At 40.4% G+C, this 24,330-nt stretch overlaps 1 protein-coding gene across 13 annotated transcripts in view; it reads right to left on the reverse strand.

Annotated features, from left to right (window-relative positions):
- The window catches only part of arvcfb (ARVCF delta catenin family member b), a 137,811-nt gene that overhangs the window by 112,812 nt on the left and 669 nt on the right, over window positions 1-24,330 (reverse strand). The window lies entirely within an intron of this gene.

The following is a 24,330-nucleotide window of genomic DNA, read 5'->3' on the forward strand; positions in this document are numbered from 1 at the left end:
AAGTGACCAGCCAGAAACATCCAGAAAGACCCTGCTGGAATTTCTAGGCTTTGTTATAATATAGAGGGTATTCGAGAAAGCCGAAATAGAGGTGAAAGGACAGATAAAACAAACAGGAGCAGGACTCCCAGTAGCACAAATGCAGACCAGGTGATGGATTCAGACTGCACTGAATCAGCACCATTCAACCACAATAGTCAGCATGGATGTGAAAACAGTATATTTATATTTATATTTATATTTATATTTATATTTATATTTATATTTATATTTATATTTATATTTATATTTATATTTATATTTATATTTAGTATAAATGATGTCTCATTTACACTGAAATGAAAATAAGCTGGAATTTATCCCCTGCTGGTTTGGGAATGAAAATCAAATACTGTCTATGTCTATGTACGTCTATCTTAAAATTGTAATTCTGCTGTTAAAGATGGTAAAAAAATAATACAAATGTTCAAGCAAATGCTAGTACAATAAATAGAATTGTCAAAGATTATGGACAGTTTAGTGAAGTTATTAATATTAATATTGAAAGAGCCCAGAGCTATGACTATGAAATATACAGAGTTGCTGGTATAGATCATGATACTTCAGTAGGGGTCCCAGAACCACATTGCTGACTGAGCTACAAGATAAACACTGCTTTGAGTATGTTCTCTGTTACCATAGGAACACGCAGGTAAAATGTGAGGGAGGCAGACTACGCAGATAAAAATCCACCGTGGAGCAAAAATAAAGTGATAACATTTAAACTTGAATTCACGGCCCATATAACAGCGACAAACTACTTAAAACTGACAGAATTAGTTTCACCTTCCTTTTCCACCAGTTCGTCAGATTGACAGCACATATTTTCCCCCAATTCCTAGGAATAAATCCGCCGGCCTCTTCAGACTTGTGTCTGGAGGTTAAGTGTTACTGCCAGATAGCATTCCGTCCAAATCATTTGTGGGTAGTTCTGGCTTCTTTATCAATGACTGGACAGTTTAAAGAAACAAACAGGAAGGACAGAGTCAACGGATGTGATTCTGTCCAGGCGGCTGATGGTGTTAAAGGCTAATCACTAAATGCCTGCTGGAATTGTGAATTATGCAAATAAACAATGTTCAATGTGGCCTTTGATTAAAAAGATAAAAACCCACTACAAACACCTGACAAGTATTATAATAAATGAAAATTTACTCAAAATTAACAAATGATAATCTGCTTTAAAAATGTGGTTTTTCAGAAGCAGTTCAATGAACAAATCTATAAAAACGGTCCTGGATAAAGAAATAAATTACTTAAATAGTTCGAGCATAGGGACACTTTATACTAAGGCGCTTCCTGTTATTAACATACTAGGGGTCTTCAAACTTGTAATTAGTCAATCACATAGAACTGAACCAGAGAAAGCGAAGGAGAACATGGCTCAGGTGAATAGAAATAAAATACTACACAAACATGTCAAAGGTGAAGGTCATGAAGATCATGTTCAAGGAGGCTGCTGTTTTTCAGAGGTTTATGGTCCAAGGGATTGTAGCCAAACGTCCCTGGACGTAATCGCAAGAGGAAGATTGATGCCAAATTGACTGGAATTTACCTAAATACACATTGATGAGCTACAAAGCTTCAGGGAAAATGCTTTATCTCAGTTGCAGGTGATGATTTTAAGATGATAGGACACAAAAAGAATCACAATTCAAAAGTTTATTTGCATGTGGATGTGCAAATAAATCAGGACTCAGACACAACCTGCCTCCTATTTATCATGCTGCCCCTTCATCTATCCCCAGAAAGACCAAGGCCACGTCCCAATTCCCTGCAGGAAGGTCACGCTTAACGACCCTGTGATGGTGGCGGTAGGTGAGAGTTCCACATCCATTCACTCCCCCCCCCACTTCCTTCTTCCACTTAATGAGATTCTTTACAGGTGTGAAGTGAAACAAACTGGGAGATAAATTAGGGTTCTCCAGCCACCTTTTTCAGCCTGATGAAGCATCTTGGTTGGTTGGCGAAACATAAACTACATCAATGTAACGGCCAACTAAAAGAACAATTTCAGAATGATTTCCCATCTACACCTTTAAATCTACATCATTTGCTTATGCATGATGCCCCACGACCATCATTTATCTAAAGTCCACTGGACCGTTACTACCAGGAATCAAACACAGTAACCGGTGTCTTTAGTCAAAGATTCAGTGACCTTGGTTGGTTGATTTGAAGTCAAGCTCAATACTAATGGGATCAAGGGACAGTGGGGGAGGGGGAATGGTGGCAAAGGATGTCTTACTGGATTTCAGTGAAAAGAAAGAGCAAGAATAAACGCTCATGAGGGGAGAAATAAATATATATCTGCTCTTTTCACTCACTCAAAGAGAGCGGCTGATTGATATTCTAGTGTATATTAATACTAAAGCACCTCTTCCCAAGCGCACCTTGATAAAATTGATTTTTCTCAAAAATAATTGAGCTGAGGCATAATGGAAACTAGTAAAAGTGCCTCAAAGGCTAAACTCAATGGTTTTGAAGTGAAAAGTTTCGGGCATGATTCCATTTTGAGTAAGAATGATTCTCGGTAGGCTGCAGATCCAATCTTCAAACAGCTGAACAGATTTAATACAGGTACATCAATGTTTGACTTTATGACCTATTGTCTCCTGCACAATCTCCAGATGTAAAATATTCATTTATCTTGGGTGCACACATTAATAATAAACTTATTGGTTCTGCTGCAAAAATTCTCAAACCACTCATTTCATTTTTCAGTTCTTATAATAATGCAGGTTTTTATGCATAATTTTTAGACTTCAGGGATTCACAGATACCAACAGAGGGTAAAAAAGCAACACGGCAGCTTGTCGGTCGGACAAATAAGGTTTTTTTGGTTTTGGATCAATCCAGTGGAGCAGCTGAATAGAAAGTTCTGTCAGGGTCTGACCTCCAATCTCAGTGCTGGTGCAGCTGGAGAGAAATCTCCACAGATACTTCCAAATTGATGCAGCAGTAAAAGGAAGGGTCTTTGGTTACTGCTTATGGATTAACCAGTCGATTCCCAACTAAAACACACACACACGCACACAAGCGCACACAGTTTTCTCTGGAACAAGCAATGTGTCAAACAATAGCTGCCAACTCTGCTGCGTATAACGAAAGACGGAAAGAATTATAGAAATGGAAACGGTGATTCAATGCTGTCATGATAACTGGAGCACGTCATGCTATGACAGAGTGAAAAAACCCATTCAGACAGACTTAATGCGCCGTGGAATCTCCTCCCCACCCGACCCCTATCTGTAGCACTCCAAAATGCATAAAGGAATCCACTGCATTGTCCCCAGGTTTTGTACACACACACACACACACACACACTCACCTCTCCTCTTCCTCTGTCTGGTTTCCTACATTTACAGTTCAATATTTAATTGCCCTGTCACCTTTGCTGATTGGAATTTGTCTTGAGTTTGAGCTCATAGTAAAACCATGCAAAATGATATTGAACAGACGAGATGAATTCAGCCATCACTCTCTATTGGCTTATGCTTGTGAAATCTATACAGTACTATTCACAAAACAGAATCACACAGGTTAAATTTTAAATTGCACAAAAGGTCTGCAAAGTCAATATTATGTCCTTTCCACTTTTTGGTCCATTTATATTTTTGGCCCTACTTCACCTCTCCTTTCATACTGAAGCGACGCCATATTGAATTCTTTCATCAGAAAGTTCAGACCCTTTCTAACATTGTTTAAAACCTTCAGCAATACAGTATATATCTGAGCCTGGAACTGGTCCAGGAGCGGTAAATACCTGTGCAGAGGGAAGCGGCACTGCAACGTTACAGAGGGGATTGGTATTCAGGGTGGCAGCCTCCAAAGTTGAGGCTGCATAAATAGCCCAATCTACTGCATAAAGGTAAACAAACCACACTGGGCCCAATCACATCATGTCTGAGCTGCAGCAGGTAAATAAACTAACAAAGGCTGCTCTGCTCATCAAACGGCATAATTATACGTTTTATGATAGCATTAGTTGTGGAGGAGGACAGGCCGAAAACTTGTCAGGATGGGAGGATAAAGACAAGACATGAGAGGAGATGAGGAACGAAGAAAGATGACAGAGGTAGACAGAAAATGGGCCAAGCAGCTCAAATGGAGCTTGTTAAGTTTTACTCTTTCATTGGTGACTTCCTTCTCCGGGGAAGCAAAACAAGCCCAACTATAAAGTAATGTACTGTGAAGGATGTCTCACGGTGGCTGTCAAACCTTTTCGGGAATCAGAAAACACTGCTCAGATAATGAGACCCGCAAGTTTGGAAATAAAGGACCGCGCACATGCAATTTAATAGGTGTCTTCCGCCTGCCATGAGACATTTCCTCAATGAGGGAGGACAGGAAATGGGAAAGTATCAGTAAAGGTGATGACGATGAACCGCGGGGAAACAAAGACGGGAGAAAGGAGCTGAAGAGGACGAGGGAGCAGTGACAGAGCTGTGGTTTGCATCCACATCTCATAGGAGCGGCGTGTGACAGACAGTGTGCGCTGCTGTCAAACATCATCAACACTCTCACTCTCTTCACAAGGACAGTGCTTGTGTATCTGTCCGAATCCCACAGGACTGTAGGACACGCGCTGTATATATCATACAAGAGAGGCTGCTACTTGACTCCATAGATGATCGATACATACGAACAACTGTCATGTGAGCAATTTAAGTACATTTAAGTAGAAACCGTTTTCACTAAGCAGGATGTTGGTGGCAGGTGCTGGGGTTTATTACTTCAAAGCAGATGTACTGTAAACAAACACAGACATATCTAATATGGGCTAACAGCATCCCTCCTACAGTGAGCATTAGCATTTTAATTGACACCTGCTGTCAATGACGGATGCGTTTGCTCTCCACACGTGCTGCCAGTAGCCGCAAGGTGTGCTGCTGTTTGCTGGCTGAGACCTCGTTTTAGCGCTGACAAATCATGTTGAAGCAACAGGTGGGACATTTGACGGCAGTAGCAACTAAGTGGTCGCTGTTACTAAGTCTTTTTTGAACAAAACTAAACAAAGGCGAGATAACACACTCTCCATTAAGTGACATTTTGCGAAGTATAGATAACAGACGTGCGTTGCCCCATTAGGCCTCTGCAGTTATGCATGTGTGGTTAAGGAGTGACTTGTTAAATTGCATGTAACCCCACAGCTCCAGCTTAGATGACACATCCTCATTCCTGTTAGGAGCTGCAAACACTCGACTGTGGCTAATTTATCTCCAACTCAATTTCTCCAGGCTTTTAAACAACAGGGAAGCAGAACAAAAGTCTGTCATGTGTGACATGCGGTACAGTAAAGCAGACTCAGCCTCTGGGAAAAAAAAACGCCTCCATTTACTTCAGAAGAACGGCCATAAAACGCAGCCCGCGCCACTTAGTTTATGATACAGAGTAAATTAATGGGTGCTGACAAGCTCAATATTTTTTCACAAGCAACAGATAACAGTTATAATTATCAGCCATGGAATTAAATAGTCAGTGGAGAGACAGTGGGCACTCACAGCGGTGTGTGTGTGTGTGTGTGTGTGTGTGTGTGTGTGTGTGTGTGTGTGTGTGTGTGTGTGTGTGTGTGTGTGTGTGTGTGTGTGTGTGTGTGTGTGTGTGTGTGTGTCAATATCATCTGCTGGCCAAAGCTGGGTTCCCTTAATGGCAGACCTTGAGTGTTAATGTGATATTGTTTGCTTTATTATAGCCCAGTGTCTGCCAGGACCCGGACTGCGGAGAGCTGATTTTCAGCCAGTACTCCCTCCATTCCTCTTCTGCAATGCTGGACAAAAATATATTACGTCCATATCTTTCTCCTGAACTGACTGCAGCCATACATTTAAGCCTGCCCTAAACAATGTAATATAAATGTAATAAGCCAGCCATTTACAGTATAATACTCTCTTGTGATTTGTTATCCAGTGAGCTAAGGATCAACTTAGTGGTTGCTGATGGCAAAAGCTTGGCCATGCTGATGACTTTTAAGTGGGGGAGATTCAGATAAAATGAGACAGAGGAAGACACGCATGAAGTCAAAGAGATTCAGCATTAAAACAAGTCTGTGTAATGTCTGACTTCAATAAGCTGAAGCCATAAACAACACAGAAGAAATTGAGTCTTTCTCAGCATTATGAGTGTTCTATGGCAGTCACACACCTCTATGGTTAACTCTCTCTCTACCTATGGTGTCTGTATATGTGTCTGATGTGGAGAGGAGACTATGTGGAGAGCACAGCTGCCCTCTATGGGTGTAAACCGTTCTGACAGACTGGCCGGGCTGCAGCTCTGATTTTCATGTGCTGCTGCATCCGACTGGAAACGGAGACACAGACAGGTAGTATTGTTGGAGCTCAGGTATTTAACACTAATTAGTCAGCTAATCTGGCTAATGTTGCAGAGACACCGGACAAAACCCCTTCAGCCTGAAAATAAAGATTTCCCAGTGATCCGGGGGAAGGAATGTGAGACATCTGATATGTGTTAGATCATTTTTTATGCTTGTTGAGTATAATCTTACTGTGGCTGGTTTTAAATTCGCTATTTTTGCATCCGCATCAAGCACAAACTCGCCACCGTGCGTTGAAGACACAATAAAGAAACAGGATGAAAACACAGAGGACCGCTCTGGTGTCTCAGCCCATGTGCACTGGGCTTTATAGAGCCGACGGAGGCCACAGTTGTACTGAACCACATAGATTCCTTGGGAACTAGGAGGCATGCAGTGTATGAATCCTCTCGGGCACCGAGTGGCCTTCCCCTGCTCACACCCTACAGTACATGCTGTGATGTGCAGTACAGCAAATAGCATGAAAGCAGTATTATAGTCATTTCAAAAAACATCCATTTCCACTATAAAGGCAGTCAAGTCGAGGTCCTGAGAGAAAAAGTGATATATTAATTATAAAAACTATAAAGAAAGGCAAAAGGATTTTAAAAGCTTTGTGAAGAATAATGCAACTTTAAAATAATCATTATTTCTATTTCAGTGTTACCAGCAAATTCACAAACCCAGCACCAGGGGGGCTTCGTAACCTCCATCAGTGCCAGAGCCTGTTGAGCAAGCGGCCCCTCGTGGCTGCTTCTTTTTATCCTCCTTACCTTGTCATCCATGGCAGAGACATACCTGAGGCAGGAGAAAAGCTGAGCGGCTCTCAAGCAGGAGGACCACTGTGAACAGTGTTCACCACAGCCTGGAGTGAGGCCAAGAGCCGTGGGCAGAGCAGCCACTCAGAGTGTTACTGTAACAACATGCTCGATTATAGCGGATTGCGAGTCTTTGGCTGCCAGGCAACATTAAACACACACAGTCAAAAGTGGCGTTTGCTCAGAGACTCACCCAGACACACAAGTATGTCACTTGCTCATCTGTTGCCTCATATACTGTAGCTGCTGCTGCCGTATGTCTTTGAATCGTCTCTCACGACGTAAGTTCATGAAAACCACTGTACAAGTTTCGGCTCTTCACTCTTCTACGATAAGTTTAGTTCACTCTTGTGTTCGTTAACATCATCCATGGTGAGCTTTTTATTCCCCACAAGGGGAAACACTGTAGCCACAACCTGAATCAACACTGCTGAGGTATCATCTGAATGCAAACCTGCCTAACTAGTGTCTAAAGGCCAAAACCGTACAGCCCTGCATTCTCTGACAAAACATTACTTCTAAAAAAAAAAACAAATCAGTAATTTATTGTATTTTGTTTTGCAGAAGTATGCAGAGGCTCACTCCAAGTTCAACAACAAGAGTGTATGCTCAGAAGAAACCAGTGGCTAAAATAACAGTTAATATATCGAGTTGGAAAGCTGTTGAAACATTCATCTCACAAACTATTTTACCACATCTTGACCGTTGAAATCTTACACATGTTCATATTTCATCTGAAATTCCACATATTTTTGATTACAGAATAAAAGCTCTATAACGCACATAATGTTGAACCAAATGACGTCAAAGTTTTCATCTACAATAAGTTTGCATTAGAAATTCCTCCCACTTCCATCCTCTCATCAGTATTGTGATGAACAAAACCTGCCCAAGATAAAATATTTCACATCAGATTATCATTACCACCATCACATGCCAGTATTTGCACATGTTATCACAAACCTATAGCTACAGATTTAAACAGAACGTCAAGCCTGTCAGCATTAATTCATTTATCAGAGTTAAGGCCCTTGGGCCCTTCCTTATTTCTCTAACACCTTTATATTTGAAAACTGAATCTTACTCCATATTAGGCTGCATTAAAGAAAATTCAAATAAACAAATGTTACAGTATGTACCTGAATTACAGTGTTTTGAATATTTGTATATTCGCAGCTCATCATCTCTGCTACTGATTGAGATGCTCCAGATGGCAGAGATCATGAATGTTTTTTAACACTAATGCTGAGTGAATGATGTGCAAACTGTTCGTCTCGCTAACATAATACCAGAGAAAATTAAGCGTGGGAAATTTTCTGCAACAACCATAAAAGGAGCACTTATGTTAAAACAAATGCACTTCACATATATATTAGATAAGGTTTAACTCGGTTGAGCTGCCAGATGTTTTGAGCTTGTAAAGCTCAGTCCAGTGTTTATGAGTGTACACATGAGCAGGTGGACAGAGCAGATCAGCAGGAAAGGAGAACTAACAGCCATTATAATTCAGAATCCAGTAATTCAGTCCAATAATTCAGTGCAATAATTTACTTATTGTGGGCTTATGAATAGAAGATACATAACAGGAAATAAAACAGTTTTTAATACTATGAGCTCCAATCATGTTTTCATCATTTTATATGTGATACCATTTGTTTATGCCATAAAGCTTACCACAAAAAACTATAAAACCCAGGGTCATCAAATTTGGGGACGTTGGGAATTAAAAAATGTCACAGTGGCTCAAAATGGTGCATACTGAGTTTAGATTTGCATCAATCAATCTTTTATATGCAAAGTGATGTTGGTCATAGCTGGTACAAGCAATGACAACAGCATGTGCAAAACAAAGGTACACAGACAATAGACGTGACTGATAAAAGTATCACACTGGTCCAAGTAGTGATGAATTCAGGAAGGCACCTCCCAAAATAGCAGCCCTTGAACAGTCCCATGCATCATCAAATTCAAACAGGCACGCAGCCAACATGGATGCAGGTAACAGTATCTGTGGACATTTCATGAGAGTGGATGCGAGCGAGGTGAGTCACATGCTGTTGTGAGCTTCACTCACGCTGCCTCATTAGCTATGGACGGATGGACAATCAGGGCCAAAGACCTGTCAAGGCTTTGCCTCGTCCCGCGCAGGCAACGCAGTGAGTAGTAGCAAGTTTATAGCGTGTTTTCAATATATTACAGCAAGCAAAAGGAATTAGAATGCAGCATGTGTACAAGATGAGGCAACAATTACTGAGGCTGCTTCAGTCCAGTCATACAATATACAGCCATGACTAATCTCCATAGGTTCCTGTCGCAGGTACACAGCAACAAACAGCGACTTGTGTCAGCCAAGTGTAAGAAAAAGCAACAGCGGCAGAAAGTACCAGTAGAATCCCAGTCGTTGTGGCTGATGATTTCCAGATACACAAGAAAAGACAGAGTCCTGTGTGAAGAACTGTGCTGAAAATAAAGTCCACAGTGAAAACACCTTATTTTCTGCACCAAGGCAGTTAATCCAAATTAACTCCACTGAGGCTTTCCTAACACCCCTGTCAGCTTGGCCTGGGCTGAGAGCAGAGCAGTGAGGCTACCACTATAATCATCAGACCTCCACACAAGAGGATATTACTCAAGCAGAAATTTAAATTTATTTTTTCAAAAATAACTAAAGATACAGTATTTACTGTAGATAGATAGATAGATAGATAGATAGATAGATAGATAGATAGATAGATAGATAGATAGATAGATAGACAGACAGACAGACAGACAGACAGACAGACAGACAGACACACACACACACACACACACACACACACACACACACACACACACACTGGTATATAGAGTAGTATTATAGTATAAACTATCCAGAAGAGAAAAGCTCTTCACCCAATTTGAATGCGCAGAAAAATTTAATTTTAGTAATATTTGTTATTTTAATCGTGATAACCTCTGTAGTAACGTCTATGCTGGGAGCTCCTCCACACTTCAGGAGTGTAGCTATGGCAACAATGGAAGATGAGGGGAAAAAGGGGGAAAAGGACAGAGAAGATGAAAAGATGGCAGACACAGTGGACGTGTTAAACTGTCATTATGAGCACAGTGTGAATCTTTTTGCAAATGAATAACAGAAAAGGAACCTTTAAGCAGATAATTGGCTGTAGCTGCTGTTATTTGGGTTGCTGTCTGACATAAAGTCAAAAAAATGATTCAAGAGCTACAGTATATACTGTGTGCACAATCTAAATTAGACAATACTGTATGTGCACTGAGGATCAATTGACTGTTATCCTTTTCTTTCTTTCTTTAGATATCCAACATTAATAGTGGCTGTGGTCATGTTTATGCCCACCTGCTTAATACAAGCCAATACACTCACCAACTCCTGTGGGAAATGTCCCTCCCTTTGGCTTCTACATCACTGCTCACCAGGCTTTCGCTAACTGTGTCTGACTGCTGTTAAGTGGTGGGCATAGCGTGGTTTTATTAGAGCTCCTTCACTCAAAACAGCTGCCTTGTGCACTCGACTGCGTGTGCCGAGACTGAACCAAAACAGCTGTGTGCCACAAAGCCAAAACAAGAAAGGAGGAATTCTGTCTCACTACATTACACATACACATTTGGAATGTTGTTTATAGAAACACACTGAGAGTTTTAAGAGTCTAGATGATCCTGATGTAGAAGTATTAATTTGATGAGTGAGACACCAAAAATGTGACATTAGAGCAGGGGTGTCAAACTGATGCTGTCGACGGCCGCTGCCCTGCTGCTTTTCCAGCTGTCCCTGCCCCAGCTAACACTGATTACCTTGGCCAGGTGTGTTCAATCAATCAGCGGCTCACTGACACACCTGATGAAGGTGATCAGCAGGGAGAGTTGGAAAACCAGCAGGGGCAATGGGGTAAGGGATAAGATTAAAGCCTGTCATTCAGATCTATACTTAAAAAGACTCTGCTGTTGGGAAATGTACTGATTTATGACCTTTCAATGGGTGAAAATAAGTGAGCTGCTGGCCGTGACGATCTACCAGAAAAAGAGGGGAATATTGCATATTGTGCGCATCTGTTTTCATCTCTAGTTGAGAGGAACACTCAGGAATTATGTGAATGTCAAGCCTTCTCATTTTCTATTTAAATGGCAATAGTAGTCGAGGACTATTTCCCTGCATTGCATTTGTTATAGTTATAGTGTAAAGGCAACAGAGAACTGCTGCTCATGAAAGAATACATTTTATTTATTCTCATTTAAAACCACTTGGTGTAGTAAAAAAAAAATGTGAGCAAGGGGCATAAGCTTTAATGTGTAAACAACCTGCGAGGCTCATGTGCAGAGCAATGGCCCAACTTACTGCTCGCTTTTATTTTGGTCTACTTGTACTTGAACCTGTCACTTGTACTTGTGACAGTTCAATCCCACAGTGCAGATTAACCACTTATCCACATTAACTGCACACAGCTTCCTGCAGGTCCATCTGACATTTGTGCCTACACACTGGTAATGAAGTAGGCACAATGGAAGGAGAGGGCGACGGCTGTGTTTGGGGGACTTAGCTAACGTCACACACACTCTACCTCCCGCAGCTGCTGTTTGAACTAGATTTCAACTCTGCAGCAGTTCTGATATGTGTCGTGCCCTAGAAACCACTGCAGAGTGGCTTAGGCTGACCTCGATATTTCCAGACAGGCCACATTGATGGCTTCTGGGCAAACAGGGGGCCGTGGTCGGTGTTGTTAAATGACTTGACACAGGGGCCAGGGAGAAGGAGAGGGCTTAAAGCCACGCTGGAGATTGCTCTAGAGCTTTTGGATCACAGAGGGCATTCAGAATGATGTCCAACACTGGAAACAAGGAGGGAATAATTGCTCACCCTGTACATAACTTCTACCTTAACAAACATATTTTAGACATATACTCCACAGTCCAGTGATTTACAAGAATTGAGATTTGCTTCATGAATAGTTCATGAATTTGATTCTTTCTCATCCAGCGTACATAAGAATAACTCCCATCACACCGACTGCACTGCTTCACTGTGTTGTATTAAAGAGCTTGATCTATTTTGTGCTTGTTAGCCAATATACAAGGACACAGTTCAACTGTGAAGGCCAGAGCATGGCGCGCATATGAACACAAGACCTCCACGGAAAATAAAGGCCAGACGCTCATCACAACAGGCTACACAGAGCAAACAGCACTTTAAACAGAATAAAATGCTACACGCCCCACAAATGAAAGCGGGAGTCTTCCTATTTGCTGCTGTTTACCATGTTTACAGAATTAGCCTCTCTCAGAAGCACAGTGTAAACAGGATGGATAATGAATTAAATCACACCCTGTGCAAATCTGGCTGACTTGGTGCATGTTCCTTCATTAATCAATGACGGGCTCCAGCAGGTGGATTTGAGCTCAGCAACACTGATGTCAGCTGTAGCATAGGTTCGCTTGTACACACGGGCAGGATTTCTGGTTTCTGTTAGTTATTTACAGTGTATGTGACACAGACTAAGAGGGAGACAGTGACAGAAAGTGATTGGCATTGAGTGCAGGTGTCACTCAGCTCTAATTAGCTCTCGTTTCATTTCTAACACTTGACAGCTGCTTTCACTTACGCAGCCAGACTCTGGCACATACTATATAATCATATCCAGCAATGTGTGTGCACATTACCAAACAGACTATAATGTATCACAAATGCTTATGATGCCAGGATTTTTGCAAAAACATGCCTGAGTATGCGAGCTCACTAATCAACTACAGAACCTTGCGCTGTCTCAAACTATGTGATAAGTGCGCTGTCCACACTTACTCCTCCTTTAAATGGTGGCAAATGAGTTCTAGGTAGCATGACGCTAATAGCAAGAAAGGCCTGGCTTCAAATCTCGGGTTCTGCCAGGTACTCTGTGTACCTACAGTACATGCAGTAGGGGTCAGTGTCAATGGTTGTGTGTCTCTTTGCGTAGCCATATGATAACCTGTCTCAGCCTTTTGTCCAATGGGAATCCGTCTGGGAAAGACCCCAGCACCTCCTCAACCTACGAGAATAAGCGTTTTGAATAATGGCTGGGTCTCTCCTGAGTACCACGACATTCTAATATATTGTAAAGCACCAGTGGTGATCTGCTTTTCATCTCTGTTTCGCTTCAAGAAGACTTCAATCCCTGACGGTTGAGTAGTGCACTGTAAGTTAGAAAATATTCCTCATTACAAACTGATTGACGGCAGTCATAAAGAGCAACTTTATCTTGCAAAAAATGTGCTATGCTCATCGGAACAGTTTATCACTAGTGTGCATCACTGTCACTCTTCCTGTTTTATCCCTTCAATCATGGATATATTATTGAGGTAAGAAGCAGATCTTCTTAGTTTTAAACACTGTGTAAAGCAGCTTATGCAAACTCAGGACATTCTCTTTTTGATTGTGTGTAAACATGCCATACTAGTCCCCAAACAACTGGAGCAAGAAGCTCAAAGATACTGGTAGCATATTTGTTATTATCACAACACTATATGTAATAATACAATAATGTTTCTTTTTCCACAATATACAGTTTCATGTTATAAGGACATACAGGGTTGGTATTGTGATATCCAGAAATGCATCCATCTTTTGAAAGGAAACATACATGTCAATCCCTTCCTGTAACTTTTAGAAATTTAGAAACTCTCTGTTCTTTTGATGCCAAAACCTGCAAAATGATCTGACAATGATTTATACTAAAACATACTGTAAGTACAAGTGAAGTATCGACTAAGGGACGTTAATTCCACGTGCCTTCCTGTCTATTTGAACCAGTACAGCAACAGTTACACTTGCTGAATACATATATCAAGTTGTGAACATGCACCAGTGGTGGCATAATGAAATCTGGAGTCTTAGCAGAACAACGCTGGTGCACGTAATGATAACTGATTATATTCTTCAAAGAGTGTAACAAACCACTGAGCACACCGGAAGACCAAGGAGCTTCATACTCAAACAAATAACATGATTGTTTCTGACTGCCAGACATTTTCAGTTATAAAGACCAAATTAAAACAAATGGTTATGATTTTGTATCCTGCATCCCTTTGATTTACTCAAGATAAACAATATCCTCTGAGATATATGTAACCCACAGTTACATAAAGTAGAAGCACTGATATTCAGAAAAAACATTATATGAGCCTGACATTTCGCTAACCTCACCAAACAGATGACTAAAGGCATAATAAGGTAATAGTCCAGCCAGAATCATTTAATTAATCCCTTGCTAGCAGCAGATGGGTGTGAGCTTAGTGGCTCCTATTGAGAACTAATGTATTTCTGCACTTAATGTAATGATGGTCATGGCATCTGAAGGCTCGGGAGTCTGAGGACTGTGGTAGTTAGGTAGGCAGAAAATGGAAAGTACCATTAGGACGGAGAATATGTATTACCACTTTAGCAAATCATTCATGTCTGCCGTCTGAGTACTTCTAATACAAGAATACCTCTAAATTTAATATTTAAAAACATCAAATATAGATCTGGTGAGAGATGACAAATTTAAAACAGTAATAAACAGGATGTTATAAACTGATAAGAAGCTAAGCTGCAACATTGTGTAACTTGCTGCCACCTGAATTGAAATGCATCATTCATTCGTTCCTCGGTACACAGGCCCACTTCAGCGCTGGTAAGATAAATTAAAAGCCACAGGAGGCATGCACAGGGAGCAAATGTGACAATTACACACACTTGAGGGACAGACTGTATTAGCTTAGTAGATGCTCACTGAGAATTATCTAACACCCATCCTCCAAATTCCCTCTGACTGTTACCAGGGCTACAGCAGACATGAGATTTTTACATGCACTGCTTCAGTTTCTATCATATGCCCCTGCTGTTGTGCTCCATGTACATAGAGGACAAATTATGGACAAACATCATCTACATAAAAACATCCACTGAACTAAATTATAATAATATTGTAGTATCTTCTGCCTCCTTTGTGTATCATTATTTTGTGATTTTTACTTTATATTCATTAGTTCACCCTGCAGTGTCATACTAGTGGCCTGCTGTGTGGTTTGCATATAAGGTCTGATAATTAGGTTGAGATGATTTCAATCCCAAGATGTTAAAGAGTTCATGTGAACTCTTTAACATCTATCACCTATTCCATTGCTTTATTTATGTCCTGTCAAGCAAATAACTGCCATGTTAGAGTAAATACTAGAAAACTGCTATACAAAAGTGAGGTGTCAATAAATCGTTAGTAAATACTGTCGATCAATGGTGACAAAAGTGCTGAACAACAACTAGATTTGGAAGCTCTTGATGCTTCCTCCAACCTTGTATGTCTGTAAGAAGCAGAAACTTTTATCTGTCTTGGGCTAAAGAACACTGATAAGCTCCGCGGCCACTACGGAGTCTAAAGAGGTCTGTATGTAGGTTGGTGTAGGAAGCCTCTTGCATCCACTGGGACTCAACTTGCTTGGAAAACACAGTGGATCAAAGACAGTAACAGGGACTAGAGGCAGAGTGGCATGTGGAATTCCTTCAGGGGGCTGCAGAGACTCGTTTAATCTCTCTATACCTCCCTGTCCTCAGCAGCTGTTGGAGACGGAGGGGCTTAAGACGCTGTGGGCTGAGACCCATACGAGCAGATTAGGATGGAACAAGGAATGGGGGATGACAGGAAGGACGCCATGGGGAGATTTTTGGTCACAAAAACCTAACATGCTAATGCTTTTAAAGTGCAGAGCCTCTAAGAAATCGGCCCCTGGTTGAAGTTGCTACCACACTGAGTGCTGTACTTTTAGCAAATGATAAATGAATAACAACAATCTGTTGGGAGCTGCTCTGGTCTTATTTCGTAGTATAGGCAAAAATAGACATATACAACAAGTTTTATGATCTGACAAGTAGCTGACGTGTAGATCTCAGTTGAGTCAACTTTCCATTTCTAGGTTTTTCAGAAATGGCAAATTGAGTTATTGAGAATTTGTTAGACAGCTTTGGCTTCTAAGTCCTATGTATATCAAACAAATCTGCATCAAAAAGGAATCTACCCAAGACATCTGTGAATGTTTAAAAGCCTTATGCAAGTAATTTTACTCATTATCTCTCTTGAGAACAGTATATATCAGAAAAAAATCAGCTGCAGCCATGGAGCATGTGACACAACGTGTGGTAACATTATGTTCCACTGTGTTTTTCACATGATAATAGTGAAAGATACTATAGAAGCTGAACTAATACGATTTATATCATTTATTTATCATCATAAATATATCAATATATTACTTATTTTACACTTGTGTGTGTGTTATGACCATTAAATCCAAGTTAATCTTAATCACCAGGTTTCTGGCTGATAAATGTTTCATGTTTGAATTACAATATATACAGTATGTGTCTGTGCTTCTTTAGGTCATCACACATCTCTTGTGTGCCCCTTTTTCTCAGCTTAGTAATTCAAACTGTGAAAGAAATCTTAAAATATGAGTGCAAATATAACATTTCTCAATACATGCATGAAGTTGCACATGGTGGGGGTTTCAGCATGGACCAGATGATTTGATAGGCCACAGCAGATTATTGCTTACTAGTCATATACTGATAAAACCAGATATGCAGCTGAATAATCAGACTCATAATGAGATGGAAATGCTGCTACAAACTTTAAAGGCTTCCACAAGAGCCAGCTCAGTGAACAGTCCTGGGTATATGAAACAAAATCTGTTAAAAAATAATAAAAATAATATATTTTTTTATAATAATAAAAATAAGTTAGCACACATTAAGTCATCCATAATGACTTGGTTTAGCTGATACCTGTGGCACATGGCTTCAGGTATGGCATGCCAGCAACGCTACGAAGCATTTGGATTCCATAGGTTCTGGTATTTGTCCTTTTTTGACACCCTGCCTACAATTCCTGCTATTTTAGAATAATCCCAGCCAGAATGTCACAGATTGTGACACTGTACTATCACTAAAGTGGTTTAAAACAAAATAAATAAATGAATATGTACATGTGCTATACATATGCACCTTATGTATTTAGATTACACATGTAAAACCCTGACCTTGGTACCACTATCAGCATCAGTGCTTTGTAATGCTAGTCGAACCTAAATCTTGAAGGCCTAAGACCCAAAACACAATCATATATTAAACTGAAAGCCAGAGAAGAGATGCCAGTGTAGCGGTAAGGAACTCATTCTTGTATGAAGTAACATTCTGGACCAGCTGGACCAAGAGAAGAAGACTAACTGATTCCAGTGCTTGATGCACTGCAGCACTCAAGATGAGATGAAATAGTGGATCACCTTCTCAAAACTGGAAACAGAGAGTTTGGCCTTGACTCATAAAAGAGGAAGAAAGAGCTTTTTTTTGCCAGAGCCACTTAGCAGTACTGGGCAACAGTTGAGAGAGAGCAGCCATCTGCCTCAACCAGTGAAATAAAATGAGAACAATAGCATACAGGATGGTTAGGCCTGCAACTACACACTGGAGACATATACAGTAGCTCCTACAGTACCTGTAGAAAGTTTCAGCGAGGGAGACATGCAATGCAACTATTGGATGTTAGTGGATAAAAGGCGAAAGGAGAGGCAGATAGAGCTCAGAGCATCAACGGGGTCCCCTAGCACCTAAATATATAGAGGCATAGAATAGCTAAGAGGTGGTACAGTAGTCTTCACCTTCACCTCCATTCACGCTTTTTTCCATCTCCTCTCTCAGTTCTTCTCTATCTAGGGACCTGTAGTATCCAAGGCCTTCTGTCAGGCCTGTTCTGCTGGCTGGAGCTGCCAATTGAACGCGATCACTCCATCCAAGAGCACCCACCTGCAGGCCTGCAGCACTGTCGAAGGGCTCAGGTGAAGTGATAAAAAGAAGCACTGGTGCTCCAGCTTCCACACAGACGTAGAGGAGATGCCAATTTGGTTTGCACAGATCAACCTGCAGGCAGCACCACAGCATAAAATGATGTGGTGCTGCCTATATCCACTTCCACGGTGCTCTGAGGCAGTGCTGCTGCAGGACAGGTTCAGTGAGGAGCAGAGGTAACACACACTTAACACAACAGCACAAGTAGAGGCACAGAACGAGCCCAGCCAGGGGCTGTCTACAGTTTCAAATCAGGCCACTAGCAGAATAAGAGGATTACTGTTTTGCCAGCAGATAGTTATAATGGTTACAAGTTTGCACAACCAGGCAAAGTGACTGAAGTCATTAAACGTGTGCAAGTATAATCAAAACATTATCCAACCTTTTTCCTGTTTATTTATAATCAGCCACTGAATTGAGGCTAATTGTGTAGCTCACACTGTAGCGTGTTTTCAAGGTTTCCCACAGCTTCAAATGATGTGTCTGCAGGGTTTATTCTGTGTGTAATACATCTAGTTCCATGGCTGAAGGAGCCTCATGCACACTGCAGCACTGCTCCCTGTGCTGCAAAGCTCTGCAGCAGCCAGAATTGATTTCATCACAAACACAACATTGGGTGGCACAGAGACCCTCATTTGCAATGCTCCTTCAATGGTGCACAGAGCTCTGCATCTGAGAAATCTACACTTCAAATAGAGGGAGAGATAGGAAGAGGGAAAACATGGTTCATTATTGAGCCAGCGCCAAAAATCACATCAGCTTCCCAATTATGCTGTCAGACTCAGTGACTCAGTTCCAATCACAAAATTCCTCATCAAATAATAGTTGGAATCCCCTATTCATTCCACTCCTGGTCTAAGACGAATACACCACTGCATGGTGCAGGAAAGACAGCTTGCATTCCCCCAGCATGAAGTCCCAGCTGGGCAAAGCTCCTGGCTTTTACACTCCAAGGAAGACCACTGCAGTGCGCGGCCTGCACATCAAAAACCCGCCCACACATAAAGCCTGGCATTGATGACGCTGGCATCTCCTCCACCACATTCACTTTCTGACAGTGTCCCTTTATATTCGCTGCCAGCTCTTAAGTAGAGGAGAAAAACATTTTCCTGTCTTTATTTGACGGCGTCTTCATGAGGCCATCCCACATGACCTCCACATAAATTAGCTGTCACTTCGCTGCTTGGCCGGAGCAACAAACATGTGGTTCAACAGGATCAATATCATATGAAAATACAAAGCATTTTACAACATTGTACAGTGCACAGATTAACCAGCTGGTAGTTGAAGCTTCAAAACTAAAACAATTGTCACAATTAAAAGCACTGCTATTACTGTTCTTCTTAAATCCCAGCAAGGCAGCAAATAAACAGATCTTCTACATTGTGTTTTTGTATTTCCCATACCACGGAATAACAGTTGAGAATAATCAAATATTAATTTGACATGGTTTCTATTAACACAATGAAGTGGTTAATTATTTTATAGCTCATTAGATACTGAGTAAGACATTACCCCACTACCAATTCATACTGATGGATATTATCACTCTCTAAAGCTGCAAGTACTTACATTATGTGTGGTATATTTTTACTTAAATCCACCAAACTGTTCTCAGAAAAACTAAATAGCTCAGCTCAGCACAGCAGCAATGCAATCCTTTGTGCAGTTACAGGAAAGATAATCAGCATCTAAATCTTTAATGTGTTTCGCACACGTCTACATTTCAACTCAATATTCTTTTTTCTTTTTTGGAGAAAGGGATTCCAAATCAGTAATAATATCACTGTGACAGGAATTCAAAAATGACAAATGTTGTAATGTTTTGATGTCTAATGAATATTTGGAAAACAAGTAACCATGCAGTTTAACTCAATAAGCATTTAAGCTAAGGTGTTAGCAGGTATTTACCATTGTCTGAGTGGCATACTGTCATACTGCCCACATAGTCATGAAGGTAGTTATTCATTGTCTCTTCTTACTCTGACAAAACAAAGCAAAGACTGCAAGTGTGATTCATTTTAAGAAAAAAGGTGAGAACAACTGTTTAAATGCTGGAAGGCCAACAAAAACAACTGAAATAGCCACAGTACACCTTATAGTTTTAGCATCCAAAGCTGTGACGGATAACGATGGCAGCAGAAAAGAGTGTCATAATTGATAGTCGTGTAATGCACCAAGGACAGGTTGGCAGGCATTTGACCTCAACTATGAATGGCCCCAAATGTCAGATGGCCAAATTATTCTGCTAGACTGGCTTGATTATAGACATTTCCTCATTTGCTAAAGATCTTCACTGGAAGTTGTCTGGCATAAAAATGTCCTTTTCAGTGAAACAGACATCAAGCCATTCTCTCCAGAGACCTGGGTAGTTACTCTGTGGCAAGTTCAAGAGGACACTGTTTTCCCACACTACATCTTCAGGCCCCCTATCTTTCCCATGTTTCTTTTTTGCTGCTTATCTAGATCAAATAAGCAACATAAAGAAGCAGAGATGCATCCTTAGATCACCAAAACAGACACTTTTTGACTAAAGTTTTAAAGGTGACAGATACACTAAGATTTTTTATCAGTGACATTGCATTAGAAAATATGATCACCGTCACATTTGATGATGTTTGACCGTATTGTGGCATAATGACAACATTTTCTTTCTATCTCTGTCGCCTTAGTTTCTCGCTTGGGCTCATCCGTGCTACAGTGTTTACGCTGCTCAGGACAGCTACAGTGATTACAATTAAGCAGCTCTTATCCCTGGACATAATCAAGGCAGGCCAGAATGTAGATGACGGGGTTAATCCTCCTGTGGCACAGACCTAACTCTGGGATTGCAGCAGGGAAGAAAGGTGGGAGATTTGGTGTGTGTCCGTGTGTGTGCTGGTGGCGGGGCTCAAAGTGGAAGCCAACAAATATGTATTCAGTAGAAAAATTCAATCAGTGCTCAGTGTTAATGCAGAGCCCATGACACAGGGAGAGCAGAAGAAAGGGAACTAGATTATGAGCTAGTCAGCTCGTTATACAGCACAGGCCGGCTGATACTCGAATAACAACGCCACCAACAACCTGGCAGGGAGATCATGCCAGAAAAAATCTGATTTAAAACCAACTCAGACATAAATGTCAGTGTGTCTGACAGCAGAGCGCTGCCTGCGATGACCCTGGCGTTTGAGGACACAGCACAGCATCAGACAACGGAGGATATGATTCATAATCATTTCAAACTGTTACAGGCTGAACATATCAATGTCGATAAAACACAGCCGTGTTGTAACTAAAGAACAACCCTTCACATTTCATTACACTCAGATATACCTGTTAAATTAATTACCTGTGATGTTTCAGAAAAGGAAAACACAACTGAAGGTGACCAGCACTGCACAGTACAACTCAACTACTAGACAAAATCTGGTCTGACATTTTGACATCAGTGAATGACTAAAGCAGAACACAGCTATGCTGCCTACCAGTTACAAAATATTTCAAATTAACCCCTTACGAGCGTCAGCCAATACAATGCTAGCACAAATCTGTAATCCCTGTGTGTTGGCTTAGTGGAGGAAAGAAATGAGTTATAGGCCTTGCAGGATGGGCAATGTAGAACAGGTGCCAAAAGAACAGAGCAGTGCCAGGATGGGTGGCCGAGGGACTGGGGAGTGTGAAGGCCGGAGAGGTTGGAGGTGCATGTTAATCACTTCAGGGGCAGGAGGCAGAGCCCTGCAGGTGTCTGTCCCACAAAGGGCCATTTAGTCTAAGTCCGGAATGGCTTTACTGAACGAGTAACCATTACAGAAGGCTTCAGTCAACCCACAAGAGTCACAGAGGACAGCTCATGTATGATCTATTATAACAGAGGAACTGAAATACAGTAAAAACATTAAACTGTGCCTGTTAACCACTTGTAATTAATAGTTTACACTTTGATACATTATCAGATTGCACTACACAAGAATTACTACAGTAAATACATTTGACTTCCGCTTCGTATGTTAAGCACCCTTTTATACTGCAGCTACCATACCATACCATAATCCTATGAGCTCAATATGGTTAACATAATATAGTTTTTTCCAAAAAGAATTGTTCTTATAATAATAATAATAATAATAATAATTATTATTATTATTATTATTATTATTATTATTATTATTATTATTATTATTATTATTATTATTATTATTATTATTATTATTATTATTATCAACATCATCATCATCATCATCATCATTATGGGAGTGTCTGGATGGGTTTTCTTTTATGACAAAACTGCCACCATGCTTATCTCCTATTAGAATGTACCTGTAAATACAAACTAAACTACTATTAGATAGTATAAGTTAGATTATATGAAACAAGACAATTGAAAAGAGACCATTCTTGATGTTTAGAGACAATACAATACAGAGAATGGCACTGCCATGGCAAGTGTATGCTTTAAATTTACAATTGCAACATATTGCAACTGGCATTGCAATGTATTGCGAAAGCCATTATATGGAGGCAGTTGTGGTCTGGCTCTTGTTTGCTACTCTTCTCTTATGATGTAAATAAAAACGCTTAACGATTATTGGCCACTGGCTGTTTTCTCACGAAACCTCAACTTTCAAAAAGGTTTGTGGTACTTGGGTCTCTTGGATGGATGGAAAGAAAGTTAGAACGTTAACCAACTTCTACATTTGTATTCAAGCCTTAATGTGTTGCAGGGCTGACAGTTAGAAATACTACTTCTTATTCAGGTATCTAATAAATTTTCTACATTTTTAAAGTTTCTGAGTGTTTATACAAAACTTAATTTTATGTGAAAATTTATTAGTCAAATAAAAAAAATAATAACATAGATTTATTTCCTAATGTCCAATGTGGTGTGTTATGTATTAGTTCGTTAAGTGGTTAATATAGTTTTGACATTTGTTCAGTTTTGAAAAACGGACATGTCCTCATTTTTATACTGAGTTATAGTAAGTTATAGTGTTTTGTATGCATACACAAAACTGTGTAATAACTTATCCAGGCAAAAGATTAAACAGGGCTTTTTGTATTAGCATTCATGAGAAGTCTCTTTGTTTATCCTCAATTACTCAGTTTTGAACACAGTCGCAGGTGGTGTGGAGATTCTTGTCTTGTCCACACTGCACTATGTTTGATTTGCAAATATTTTGTTCCAAATGAGTTACTTCCTAATTGCAAATGAGCCAAAATATATTCTGTGAATGTGAGGATGCTGTGACACAGAATCAGTTAAGGATAACTCAAAATATGTCTGGTAGAACCCGATCTTTCCCTGCAGTGTAGTCTGTCAGAGAACTAGACTCTATAGCAATGAAACTGTAGGCCATTAGTCTGTTATGACTAATTCTTAAATATGTTGATCCAAGCTGACAATCTGAGCAATATAGCACACACTGTATTATGTGCATAAACATACATTTAATTCTGGTTCTTTGCTGACATAAAATAAACGCTTTAAGACAGAACATGTTTTTTAAAAAGCTTATTTATTTACATTATGTCAAAACTTTTCTAATTTGATCACAGTACCCTTTTTCTCCAACAAACCTCTTTTGGAATTTAACAGACAAGTTATTATTATATTCCAGGAATTAAAACTTCCATAAACAGCATGCTGGAACAAACCACTCGCCAAAGTAAACCCTAGTACGGTAGCGTTCTTTTCCTACAGTTGTTTCTTGTTTTGACTATTGTCTGTTGGGCTTAAATCTGTGAATTCTGCATAACACCTGATTTATAGTCATCTTAAACATAAACAGTGCTCAGTTGAATGTTACTTTAACAAGAAGAATCTGAAACAGTGTTACTACTGAGTGTCAGCGGTGATCGAAAGCAAGTCAATGCAAACGAACTGTGCATTCACTCAGATGCCTAATTGCATCCAGTCCCATCCTGACTTCACCAGTGTCAGCTAGAGGTAAAAACGCTGAGTATTTAAAGTCTCCCAGAACTTCATTTGAAGCTTCTTCAAAGGTCTAAGCCTGTGCTCGTTGATGTGAAACCTCCAGTTGTCCAGGTGGTTATCCACATGGGACGTTTTCACACGCCATCAATCCATCAACTGACAGCCGCCCTTTCTCCAAATAAGGTAATTAGAGGCGCGGGACCGGAAAACACTCCATGGCAACGCCGTCACAAACAGGAGGGGCAAAACAATAGACTAGTAAGGATGAGATGATTGACAGCTCGCTGCAGCTCGCGCTTGGCTCCGTCCATTACGTTAAAATCTTTCAACAACATACGAATGTACACAAATATAATAGATTTTATCAAGACGGACGAAAGAATAGAGC

This window comes from Betta splendens, chromosome 9 (assembly GCF_900634795.4).
Source record: "Betta splendens chromosome 9, fBetSpl5.4, whole genome shotgun sequence".
Taxonomy (NCBI): domain Eukaryota; kingdom Metazoa; phylum Chordata; class Actinopteri; order Anabantiformes; family Osphronemidae; genus Betta; species Betta splendens.